The 12,831-nt window shown below is 53.2% G+C and overlaps 1 pseudogene across 1 annotated transcript; it reads right to left on the reverse strand.

Annotated features, from left to right (window-relative positions):
* Positions 1–2,158: 2,158 nt before the first annotated feature.
* Positions 2,159–3,147, reverse strand: LOC309601308 (olfactory receptor 14A16-like; annotated as a pseudogene). The gene has a single exon. The product of its transcript is annotated as an olfactory receptor 14A16-like (transcript).
* Positions 3,148–12,831: the final 9,684 nt, after the last annotated feature.

Genomic DNA, 12,831 nt, shown 5'->3' on the forward strand with positions numbered 1-12,831 from the left:
TTATGGATGGTGCCGGGGCAGGCAGTTTACATGGGAAGCTGCAGGCCTGGGTACACGGGGCTGTCCAGGGGGTGCTGGGCTGGGGAAGAGAGGGTGCCCTGTGCAGGGCTGGGCACAGTGTGCAGGTGTGTGTGGGCAGGGGGCAGGTGGCCGTTGGGGTGGGAAAAGGTGCCTTGTGCGGTGGGATGGTGAATGACCCAGCAGGGCCAGAACTGCACACAACCAGGCTTGCGCAGCCCATGGGGATAGAAGGGACCCCTGTACTGTCTTGGGGACAGCCTGGAGGGGAGAGGGCTCCCACCCTGGCACCACTGACATGGCCTGGGCAGGGGCTTCCCCCAGACCCACAGTGCTGGGGCTTGGTGCTGTGCCTGACTGGTTCCATGCTTGTGTTTGAAAGTGCTGCGGAGGTGAGGCTGGTGAATGGCAGCAGGCGCTGTGCTGGGAGAGTGGAGGTGAAACATGGGGGCCAGTGGGGGACCGTGTGTGGTGACTACTGGAGCATGAACGATGCGGCAGTGGTTTGTAAGCAGCTGGACTGTGGGTCTGTGTGGGAATAAATGAGATAGTGTTTTACTTTGACGAGATGCAGCTGTGGCCTTGAGGCTTGCTACAAACAAGTTGGTGAAACTTAGAGGCAGAAAAATAAGGATGAGATTGGATACATCCCTGAAAGAGGAATTCGCGTGCACCAGCTTGAAGAACCAAGAAGTAACGCTGAAGAGACGTGTGGACGCAAGACAGTAGCCAATGAGATGGGTTTTGCTTGCTCGTGAACACTAGATCATATTATAAAAGGGATAGATTGTAAAAATAAGCGTCGTCATCGTCTTCTTCGCTTGTCTTCACTTGTCTTCGCCTAAACTCATACGCAGAGTCCGTGATTAATTGCCACAACCCTGCACTGGCCATGCCGGTCAGGGTCAGAAGCAGACCCAGCTGGAGCAGGATCACTGCTGCTGAGCCCTTTTCCATCATCCCTGATTGTTCAGGATCCAAGGACAGGGCTGGGCAGGACCATGGGGTGTCTCTAATGGCACACAGGGCAGGGGATGGCTGCACTGGATCCAGCCCATGGGGTTTCCAAGTCTTATGGCCCTTTCCCTGCTGTCTCCTCACAGCCTCCCCTGGCATTGCAGGGCCCTTGTTAGCCTCTGGGCTCCTCATGTTCACCTTTTCCTCTGGGACACTCCTCCTTGGATGGTCACTCATTTTATGAGGTGCCACTCACTGCCCACCCAGACTCACACACTGTCCCTGGAGATCCCCTGAGCTCTCCTGACAGCTCTCAGTTCCTTTTCAGGATGGCATCTGCCATCAGCCCCACTGCAGGTGGGACAGCACCAGGCAGATAAGTCAAAGACCAGTTGCTCTTTCAGTGGACATATGTAACCAAGAAGGGAGGTCTTCATCCATGCCTTGGTCCCTAACACATCACCGTGAGACTCTGCGACTGTCACCCTGAATCCATCAAGAACCCCAGAAGAGCAAAAGTCCTTTTGAAGGGAGAACCCTATTGGGTGTATTCCTGACACCAGCTTTGGAAGAGGCATCCAGCCTTCTGGCCCTGTCCTGAGGAGCCCCTTTGGTTATGATGGTGCTTGCATGGAGACCAGCTCTGATAGAGTGGTTCACGTGGCCTGCTCCTGCCCTCAGCCACAGGGATGCCACCGTACAGATAACAGGACTGTCACAAGTTGCACGAGACCTTAGGGGCAGCACAAATAAAAGGGCACAGCAGAACAGCGTGGAATTGAGGAGAGACCAGCACTGAAAAAGCCATGTCCTGCTGCTGTCCTTGGCCATGGCTCCAGGAAAGCAGCAGCCCCAACGCGCAGGCAGTAGTGGGATAGTGCCCACCAGGGCTGCTCCTCTGTCAGGCAGCTGGGCATTTGTCCCCTGAACCCCTCCTGCAGGCTGGGGCTCCTCCCCCAGCTCCAGAGGAGATGTGAAGAGATGCGAGCTAAGACAAATAATTTTCTACTGGTTTCTTTATTGAGTTTATCTAAATGGGGAGCCCAGATCCATATGTACATGAGGACTTTGCGTCAAGAAAAGGCAGGTAGGAGGCCAAGAATAATATTGTCACAGGCATAAACAAAAAAACAACCCCCCAAATATCCCACAAAGGAAAAATAAAGACACGTATGAAGAACAGTTAGTGCAGGCTATTCCTGTGATATCGTGAGAGCCCGAGTGGGACAATGGGCACCTTCTTAATATGAAGTAGCTTGTAATCGAATAGTTTCCACACTGCATCCTTCATTTCCTTGTTCCTCATGCTGTAGATGAGGGGGTTCACAGCTGGAGGCACCACCGAGTACAGAACTGCCACCACAAAGTCCAGGGATGGGGAGGAGATGGAAGGGGGCTTCAGGTAGGCAAACATGCCAGTGCTGACAAACAGGGAGACCACGGCCAGGTGAGGGAGGCACGTGGAAAAGGCTTTGTGGCGTCCCTGCTGTGAGGGAATCCCCAGCACGGCCCTGAAGCTCTGCACATAGGACAGCACAATGAAAACAAAACAGCCAAATGCTAACAAAGAACTTAAAATAAGGAGCCCGGCTTCCCTGAGGTAGGAGTGTGAGCAGGAGAGCTTGACGATCTGTGGAGGTTCACAGAAGAACCGGTCCACATCATTGCCTTGGCAGAGGGGGAGTGAAAATGTATTGACAGTGTGCAGGAGAGCATTGAGAAAAGCACTGCCCCAGGCAGCTGCTGCCATGTGGACACAAGCTCTGCTGCCCAGAGGGTCCCGTAGTGCAGGGGATTGCAGATGGCCACGTAGTGGTCATAGGCCATGATGGTGAGAAGGGCACACTCTGCTCCAAGGAAGAAGAAAAACAGAAAGACTTGGGCAGCACATCCTGCGTAGGAGATGTCCCTGGTGTCCCAGAGGGAATTGGCCATGGTTTTGGGGACAGTGGTGGAGATGGAGCCCAGGTCAAGAACAGAGAGGTTAAGGAGGAAGAAGTACATGGGGGTGTGGAGGCAGTGGTCGCAGGCTACAGCAGTGATGATGAGGCCATTGCCCAGGAGGGCAGCCAGGTAGATGCCCAGGAAGAGCCAGAAGTGCAAGAGCTGCAGCTCCCGTGTGTCCGCGAATGCCAGGAGGAGGAACTGGGTGACAGAGCTGCTGTTGGACATTTGCTGTTTCTTGACATGGGGGCACTACTCAAAAAATGAAAGGACAGGTTAAAATGAGGATAGAATCCTTTGAGCAAACCACTCCATTTTTCATCGCAATACCCTCCAAGTGAAGTGCATTTCCTTCCTCTGGTCTGCGCTGGCTGAGTGTGCTGTACCGAGCAGGACCTCTGCTCATGTGCTGCTGAGGAGGCAGCTTTGCTCTGCTGCAGTGGCTACATGGGAGCTGATTTGTGACAGCTCCATTGCTCTCAAGGGATGTCAGACGTAATCCACCTGTAACGGAAAAGTTCAATATCTGCACTCATTACTCCGAAGAGTGTGGGCTGCAGAAAAGAGGCTCAGCAAGTCTTTATAATAATTTTGTTTGTGGATTTTATTTTCCACCATCACAACCGGTGGGTATCCTATTTAGGGATAGAAATCCTCATTTTTATGACTGAAAATGTGAAGATTCTTGAGACAGGACAATACAAAAGGGCTCAGATATTTGTAGCTTAGTGCAGAGTCAGGAGAGCTGCAGTGTTACAGAATCATGGAATCACAGAAGTTGGAAAAGATCTTTAAGATCATCAAGTCCGTTAACCTATCACTGCCAAGTCCACCACTAAACCATGTTCCTAAGCACCACGTCCACACGTCATTTAAATACTTCCAGGGATGGGGACTCAACCACTTCCCTGGGCAGCCTGTTCCACTGCTTGACAACCCTTTTGGTGAAGAAATCTTTCCTAATATCCAATCTAAACCATTTCCTCTTGTCCTATTGCTTGTTACTTGGGTGAAGAGACCAACTCCCACCTCACTACAGCCTCCTTTCAGGCAGTTGTAGAGAGCAATAAGGTCTCTCCTCAGCCTCCTTTTCTCCAGGCTAAACAACCCCAGCTCCCTCAGCCGCTCTTCACCAGCCTTGTGCTCCAGACCCTTCACCAGCTTTGTTGCCCTTCTCTGGCCATGCTCCAGCACCTCAGTGTCCTTCTTGGAGTGAGGGACCCAAAACTGAACACAGTACTTGAGGTGTGGCCTCACCAGTGCCGAGTACAGGGGAACCATCATTTCCCTAGTCCTGCTGGCCACACTATTCCTGATGCAAGCCAGGATGCCACTGGCCCTCTTGGCCACCTGGGCACACTGCCAGCTCATATTCAGCCAGCTGTCAACCAACGCCCCCAGGTCCTTTTCCGCCAGGCAGCTCTCTAGCCACTCTTCCCCCAGCCTGTAGCGTTGCATGGGGTTGTTGTGACCCAAGTGCAGGACCCGGCACTGAACCTTGTTGAACCTCATACAGTTGGTCTCAGCGCATCAATCCAGCCTGTCCAGATCCCTCTGTAGACCCTTCCTGCCCTCCAGCAGATCAATGCTCCTGCCCAACTTGGTGTAGTCGGCAAATTTACTGAGGGTGCGCTCAATCCCCTCATCCAGATTATTGATAAAGATATTAAGCAGAAGTAGGCCCAATACTGAGCCCTGGGGAACACCACTTGTGACCGGCCATCAACTGGATTGAACTCCATTCACCACCACTCTTTCGGCCTCATCATCCAGCCATTTTTTTACGCAGTGGGCCCAAGCCATGAGCAGCTAGTTTCTCCAGGAGAAGGCTGTGGGAAAAGGTGTCAAAGGCTTTACTGAAGTCCAAGTAGACAACATCCACAGCCTTTCCCTCATCCACTAGGCAGGTCATCTTGTCATAGACGGAGATCAGGTTAGTCAAGCAGGACCTGCCTTTCATAAACCCTTGCTGACTGGGCCCAATCCCCTGGTTGTCCTGTACGTGCCGCGTGATGGCACTCAGGATGATCTGGTCCATAACCTTCCCTGGCCCCGCAGTCAGGCTGACAGGCCTGTAGTTCCCCAGATCCTCCTTCTGGCCCTTCTTGTAGATGGGCGTCATATTTGCTAACCTCCAGTCGACTGGCACCTCCCCAGTTAGCCAGGACTGCTCATAAATGATTGGAAGTGGCTTGGTGAGCACTTCTGCCAGCTCCCTCAGTACCCTCGGGTAGATCCCATCTGGCCCCATAGACTTTGTGTGTGTCTACATGGTGTAGCAGGTCGCTGACCATTTCCCCTTCCATTATGGAGGCTTCATTCTGCTCCCCGTCCCTGTCTTCCAGCTCGGGGGGCTGGGTACCCCGAGAACAACTGGTCTGACTATTAAAGATGGAGGCAAAGAAGGCATTAAGTACCTCAGCCTTTTCCTCATCCTTTGTCACTATCCAATAAAGGCCCTCCTTTTGTTGCTAATGTATTTATAGGAACATTTTTTTACTGCCTTTTACGGCAGTAGCCAGATTAAGTTCTATTTGGGCTTTGGCCCTTCTAATTTTCTGCCTGTGTAACCTCACAACATCCTTGTAGTCCTCCTGAGTTGCCTGCCCCTTCTTCCACAGATCATAACTCTCCTTTTATTCCTGAGTCCCAGCCAAACCTCTCTGAGCTCCGAGCTCTCTCTGCCCACCCGTCTTTTTCCCATCTGTGCTGCCCTTTCGCTTGTGCTGCCTTGAAGATGACTTCACACACAAATTTCTCTTTAAAAACCCCAAACAACTGAACTAATATGGCAGCAGGGAAGCACTGGTTCAATGGGCAGATCTGCAATCTCTGTCCCAGCCCAGAGACGGAGTTGCCTTGAAGAGAGCAGGACAGGACCCCTCACGGAGCGAAGCAAAGGACCCTGAGAGGAGAGTGCCAACCCCCAACGAAAGGCTCAGCACTCCCTAGGATCCTACAGGCAAGCTGTGCCTTTCTGGGGGCAGCTCGCAAGCCCAGCAGGACAGGCAAAGCAGAGAGTCAGGGGTCCCAAAGATGACGTTCCAAAGAGAGAGCCCGAGCACTGCCCAGCAGACAGTGCCCAGAAGACATCTACAGTGAAAGACAACAAGAGAGCTGCCAGAGAGCACCTTCCCCCACTGCTTGTTTGCAGTTTCCCCCCACCCCTTGCCCCTGTCTCTGCTGCCTGGAGCTCTCCCTGCCAGGAGCTGTTTGTCTGGCCCCAAGCCTCCTCCCTGTCAGTGCTCACAGAGCCCATCCCACCCGCTGTGTGCTCAGCTCTGCCCTGCAGGCACCTCCCAGCAGCAGGGCACTGCCCAGGGGCATCTCTGTGTGTGCAGGCTCTGATGGGAACCTCAGAGCAAACCTGATGAGGCTGGAAAAGTGATACTGATGCTGTCTGTAAGCCACGGCATGTTGACTTGTGATACTGCCTGGTTTATTCACTTCGAAGAGTAAAAGAGTTGCAATTTCAGTGCCTCCTCCAGAACGGAGAGATGAATTTCTGTGTCCCATTGCCCACCCAGACAACCCAGAGTAGAAGATTGAAGGAACAGGATCCTTCCCTTTTGGGTAGCCCCTGCCTTGCTCTGCTTCTTGGAAAGTCTTCTCCTGGGAATGCCCTGTAGCGATCTGCTGCTGTGAGCAGCCCTGACCTATGCAGCACCCACTCGAGAGCAGGACCCTGCCCTGCCAGGGGTCGCTCCTTCCACCCACAGCTTCTCCCCGCAGCTCAGTGGGGAGCTCCCCGGGCAGGCTGAGTGCTGACCCTGGCAGGCGGCAGAGTCCCTGCCCCAGCACACAGCCCCATGCGGTGCAGGGACCCTGCTCGGAAGGACGGCCCTGGGCACCCCTGGCTGAACACCCATATGCACACCTCCACAACCATCCCCAGGAGAAGGCAGCCATCATGTTCTGTCCCTCCGATGGTGCAGCAGGGAAGCTGTGCTCTGGAGCACATCCTTCTCCTTTGCATTAGAGAAACTAATAGAGTAATACTGACAGATCCCATAGGCTGTGAGATGTGCCAGCTTTTGATGGTCCCTCCAGGAACTGAAGCTGCATTGCCCTACACCCAGAGACTTTCCACATAAAGGGCTGTGAAGATTTCTCCTCCAATGAGCTCTCCTCCTACTCCCAACTGCCTTTAAGCTCTCTCAGCCTTGCAGATCTCCTCTCGGTGCCTGCAGGCAGTGCCCTCAGCCCTGCTCCTGGGCACAGCTGTCTCTCGTGCCCACTTGCCATCAGCTCCCTCCATCCCAGGAGCCCAGCCCAGCTCAGCAGCAGAGGCCCAGCCCAAGGCAGCACTTTCTTTTCTCCCTCTGGGCTCCCTCCAGGTGTCCCTGGGGCTCCAGGGGAACCTGCTGTGAAACAGGCTGAAGGCATCACTGATGTTCCCTCCCTCAGCTGGGGAGTGACACTGCTTTCCACCAGTGTCATTTCTCCCATCTGAAGAAGAGTTAGGTCCAAGAATCACCTTATCATTGTCCCATCTTTAGGCAGGACACCCAGGCAAGGACAGGGAATGATCTCATTTACCATTGCTGAGGGAAGGGATTCAGCCCCCATTCCATGTCTGTAGTCCTCAGCTTCCCCCATGCACAGCACAAACCCACAGGAGGTGGATTCCTCTTGCCTCAGTTCAGGTGCGCACACAAGAGGCACCTGCATGTGAGCTCCTTGGCTCAGCTCCCATGCTCATTAATGGAGATGGAGGCCAGGACTGAGGTGTTCAGATGCAAAGACCTGGTGACCCCTGAAGTTCCAGAGGTGCTCCAAGGTAGATGGAGCCAGCTGCAAGCCCTCGTGGAGCAATGCTGAGAGACAGGGCAGCATCTGGGGACATCTTCTTGGAGGCTGGTGGGGAATCTTTGGCCAAATGAAATGACATCAGATGCCCCCTTTCAGGACGATAGAACCTGTCTCTATTTGTTACGTTCTGGGCAGCCTATGCAGGGATTCATCTGCTGAAATGGAGTCATGTACCATAGGCAGAGCTAAGTTTCCCTGTCTTTTCATCAGCCAGGTTTACTAGATCTCCATTGACTCTAATGATGGTGGCGTCAAGAACATTCTCACATTGTCTGATCAAATTCAGGGCAGTTATTCTGTGTAATGCCAATTCCAGGCCCATAATGTCATGTGAGGTGCCAAGGCTCTCACACGCAGCCACAGGCATTTGGCAGGGACAGCGATGGTCCTGTACAGGAACGTCATCCCCATTCAGAGTGAGTCCGTGTCAGACACCTGGCAGCATCACAGGCAGATTCGGTGCCTTGGTGCAAGGAACTGATTGCCAGCTCTGCAGTGTGGCAAGGCCTGTCCCTTCTCTATCCAGTGGATGTAGGGCAGTCCATGACTAGGAGGAACATCACACCGTTGTTCTCCGTGCTGTGGTTTTCTGAGATTTTGCCAATGGCTCTGAGTTCCCCATAACCTGAGCAGCTTCTTCCAAAGCCCTGCTAATGCTCCTCAATCACCCAAGATGTCCCAGCCCACAGACTCACTTGAATCCTCTCTTTATCGCCATATCCCAGCACTGAACTGCACATCCTCCTTCTCCTGCTGCCTCAGAATCAAAACTCAACTTCTTTCACCTCAGCCCAAGAGGCTTATCCATCCTTCAGGCTCATGGATGTTTCCTGAAGTCCAGGCAAGTGTGAGGAGTGAAGGAGGGATGGAGAGCAAGGTGAGCTCATGGGACATCTCTCACAGGACATCTAAAGAAAAGGTACGCTTCTCTGGACAAAATGCTGAGGTGTTCCCAGGAACCTCAGGAGGCATGGCACACCGATTCCTGGGTTCAGGGAGCTGGTCCAATGCCTCGTCTCCATTGCTGCAATGGTGGCATTGATGCCTGGCTCATCTGCAGACTGCGTACAGGGATGCTGACATTCACTGAGCAACCTGCTTGGACCTCAGAGCTGGCCCTGCTTGGAACCAAAGGCAGGACTAGAGACCTCCTGAGTACGGAACAGTTCCAGCCTGAATTGTTCCAGGAGCCAGTGCTGGAGAGACCCTCACTTCCAGCTGAATCCTTTCTCCTGGGGCACACTGCAAGGCGCAAGTGCGTGGAACAGATGGTGGGAAAAGGGACTACTGGGGGCGTCCGGTCCAGGCTCCCACCAAAGGGTTGGGAACGACCAAATGCGGGTCAGGTTGGCTGTGACTTTGTAGAGCTGAAAGCTGAAAAGCTCCAAAGATGGAGATCACAGAGAGGCTCTGGGTGTCCTGCTGCAGTGCAGCATCACCCTCCTAGTCAGTTTTTCCTGAGCCCCAGTCTGAAGCCCCCATGAAGACGCTTCTTTGCTGATGGCTCCCGTTTTGCCTAATGAAATCCAAGGACCACCAGAGCCTTTCCCACAGAGCTGCTACCCAGCGACACAGCCGCTGGCCTCTGTCATTGCCCAGGATTAGTGCACCTCAAGGCAGGACTTCAAATTTGTCTTTATAGGAAATCACGATGTTACATTTTGCCCATCCCTCTGGCCTATCTTTGTCCTTTGCAGTGGCAGGTCTGCTCTCCTCAATATGGTGTCTTCTACAAATGTTATGAAAAAACACCCTCTCATCCCCTCCAGGTCATTAAACACACATTAAACAGGGCAGGTGGCAGGACGGACCCCTGCAGGACCCTACTAGCTAGGTGCCTCCAGGCAGAGTACCACACATAGATAAAGGCCTTCTGAGCCCGACAATCTGTCTGCTTATTTACCCATCTCCTTATCCACCCAGGCAGACCAGAATATCCTAACTTGGTGTCCTGGTTTCAGCTGGGATAGAGTTAATTTTCATCTTGGTAGCCGGTATGGGGCTGTGTTTTGGGTTTAGGATGAGAACAATGTCGATGATACACTGATGCTTTGGTTCTTGCTAAGTAGTGCTAAGCTGTCTCTAAATAGGTGCCAAGTGGAGCTCACACTGGTCAAGGACTTTTCAGCTTCCCCTGCTCTGCCAGGTGCACAAGAAGCTGGGAGGGGGCACAGCCAGGGGGAGTGCTGACCCAGACTGGCCCAAGGGCTGTTCCATACCATATGACATCATGCTCAGTATATAAGCTGGGGGAAGAAGAAGGAAGGGGGGGACATTGGGCATGATGGCGTTTGTCTTCCCAAGTAACCATTACGCGTGATGGAGCCCTGCTTTCCTGGAGATGGCTGAACACCCGCCTGACGATGGGAAGTAGTGAATGAATTCCTTGTTCTGTTTTGTTTGCGTGCACGGTTTTTGCTTTGCCTATTTAACTGCTCTATTTCATTTTACTTCAGTTATTAAACTGTTCTTTGACCCATGAGTTTCCTCCCTTTTACCCTTCTGATTCTCTCCCCCATCCCACCGGTGGGGAGTGAGCGAGCGGCTGCGTGCTGCTTAGTTGCTGGCTGGGGTTAAACCACGACACTTGGGCACAAGAATATTGGAGGGGGGTGATGTTGAGAACTTCACTGACTTCCACGTCAAAAGACAACCACTGCTCTCCCTGGGTCCAGCAATCCTGTCCTTTTAGCACAGAAAGCAAGGAAGATAGTGAGAGACAAGCTCCCCTGGGTGAATCCAGTCCCTTCTCTTTCAGACACCCAGAAATGGGATCCAAGTGAACACGATCTGGGGCACAGCCTTCCGCTCCTCTTTGCATCATTTGGGCATTTTGGAAAGGTGCCTGCAACGTTTGCATTTTCCCCATTGTCAGGGAGTTTGCACAGACTCCATGGAGTTTGAAGATGCTGGAGAGTGGCCTGGCTGTGCCATTGGCCTGCTCACTCAGCTCCCTGTGATGCTGCCCCTCCTGTCCCATAGACTGGGAAGCATTTGCTCAAGTGATCCCTGACTTGATTTCCCATCTGCTGCTGGTTGATCTCCTCCAGAGTCCTGCCCTGAGTCACAGAGGCCTGGGAGACCTTGCTGGGGAAGACTGAGGCAAAGAGGACACACAGAATCTCACATCTATCTACACCTGCTCTTACTGAATTCAGCAGCGGCCACACAGTAACTGGATTTTTCCTTTAACTGTTCCTGAAGCAGTAAACACTCCTTATGGTGCCCTTCAATTGCCTTTCAAGTTTAGACTGAGTTTCCATCTGGACCCTTGCAGAGCTTGGAGGATGCTGTCCTTGAAGAGCAGCTGTCCTGAGCTCTGCCACAATGTCACAGCTCTGTCTGCTCAGGAACAGCTCCAGCTCCTCCTGCCTGTGCCCCTGGCTGAGGGCACTGCTGCACATTTGGGCTGAAGCAACAAAGCTGTGCAACCAGGCCAGATCTGATTTGCTGTAAGGAATCCTGGTACCAAGGTTCCAAGACCCCCTGTGTGCAAAGGCTTTTCTTCAGAGCAGAGAGATGGCATGGACAAAACAGAGCTGCATGTCTTTCTAGCCCCAGGTCTAAAGACCCAGCATAAAATGCCTGTGTCATTGAACAGAGGATAAGTCCCCATCTTGAAGAAATTAGATCTTTCCTTGTCACCTTCTTGTGTGCCTGTCTAATGATGGGACAAAAAGAAGGGGATGTGCATGCCAAGAGAAATGACACTGCTGAAAGTGACTCCACTGGAAGTAAGTGCCTCTCCCCAGCTGAGGGAGGGAACATCAGTGATGCCTTCAGCCTGTTTCCCAGCAGGTTCCCCTGCAGCCCCAGGGACACCTGGAGGGAGCCCAGAGGGGCAGAGAAAGTGCTGCCTTGGGCTGGGCCTCTGCTGCTGAGCTGGGCTGGGCTCCTGGGATGGAGGGAGCTGATGGCAAGTGAGCAGCACTGCAGAGAGACAGCTCTGCCCAGGAGCAGCTCCTCTGCAAAGGGCAGCAAGGCTGAGGGCACTGCCTGCAGGCACCAAGGGGAGATGAGGGAAGTAAGAGCGTTGTTACTAGCTATGTGGGGTGGGATGATGCTGAGAGCTCACTGGAGGAGAAATCTTCACCACCTTGAACACAGTAAGTCTCTGGCAGCAGGGCCATGCACATGAGTGTCTTGGAAGGGTCTCCTAGACATGGCACATCATGGTGCAGATAGGAACTGGCAGGGTGGCTCTCAAGGTTTCTTTACTGTGGAGAAGGACATGCTCCAAAGCAGGGATACCCTGCAACACTGTCAGAGGTCAGAACATGACGGCTGCCTTCTCCCAGGGATGGCTGCAGGGGCGTGCATGCAGGGGTGCCCAGGGCTGTCCTTCAGAGCAGAGCCCCTGCATTCAAGGGGGCTGAGTGCTGGGGCAGGGACTCTGCAACCTGCCAGGGTCAGCACTCAGCCTGCCCAGGAAGCTCCTCAAGGTGCTGTGGGTGGAAGCAGTGATCCCTGTCAGGGCAGGATCCTTCTGCTGTCCAGAGGGTGCAGCGTGGGTCAGGGCTGTTCAGACTTCTACTTGACCTGGAGAACATTTGCAGAGATTTTCTTTTAAAGATGGATGTCAAGATAGGGGAATGCCTGAAAGGGAAGAAGGCTTTGCTTTGATGTTTTTCACTCTTGGTTGGCTGGGTGGGCAGTGGGAGATCAGAATTTATGTCTCTGCTCTGGAATAGGCAATGACACCCCAGTTCTCGCTAGGACTTGTCTGAGCTGCTCCTTAGCCCCTGCACACAAAGAGATGCCCCTGGGCAATGCCCTGGTGCCAGGAGATGTCTGCAGGGCAGAGCTGAGCACACAGTGGGTGGGATGGACTCTGTGAACAAGGAGAGGGAGGAGATGTGGGGACAGAGAAAGAGGTTGTGGCCAAGAAGAGCTCCAGGGAGCAGAGCCATGGGCAGGAAGGAAGAGAGAACTGCTGCCAGAAATGCTGTGGGAGTCGGGATTCAGGCATCTCCCTGCCATCCCTCCGGTGCAGGTTCTATACCTGGAATAACCCTCTGGTCTCCTCACTCACACAGCAGAGCCCCTGCCCTTAATGTCATGGAGACTTGGCCATGACTTGCCTTCCCAGCAGCCTGACCA

The sequence above is a fragment of the Platalea leucorodia genome (assembly GCF_965183815.1).
Source record: "Platalea leucorodia genome assembly, chromosome: 31".
NCBI classification, from domain to species: Eukaryota; Metazoa; Chordata; class Aves; order Pelecaniformes; family Threskiornithidae; genus Platalea; species Platalea leucorodia.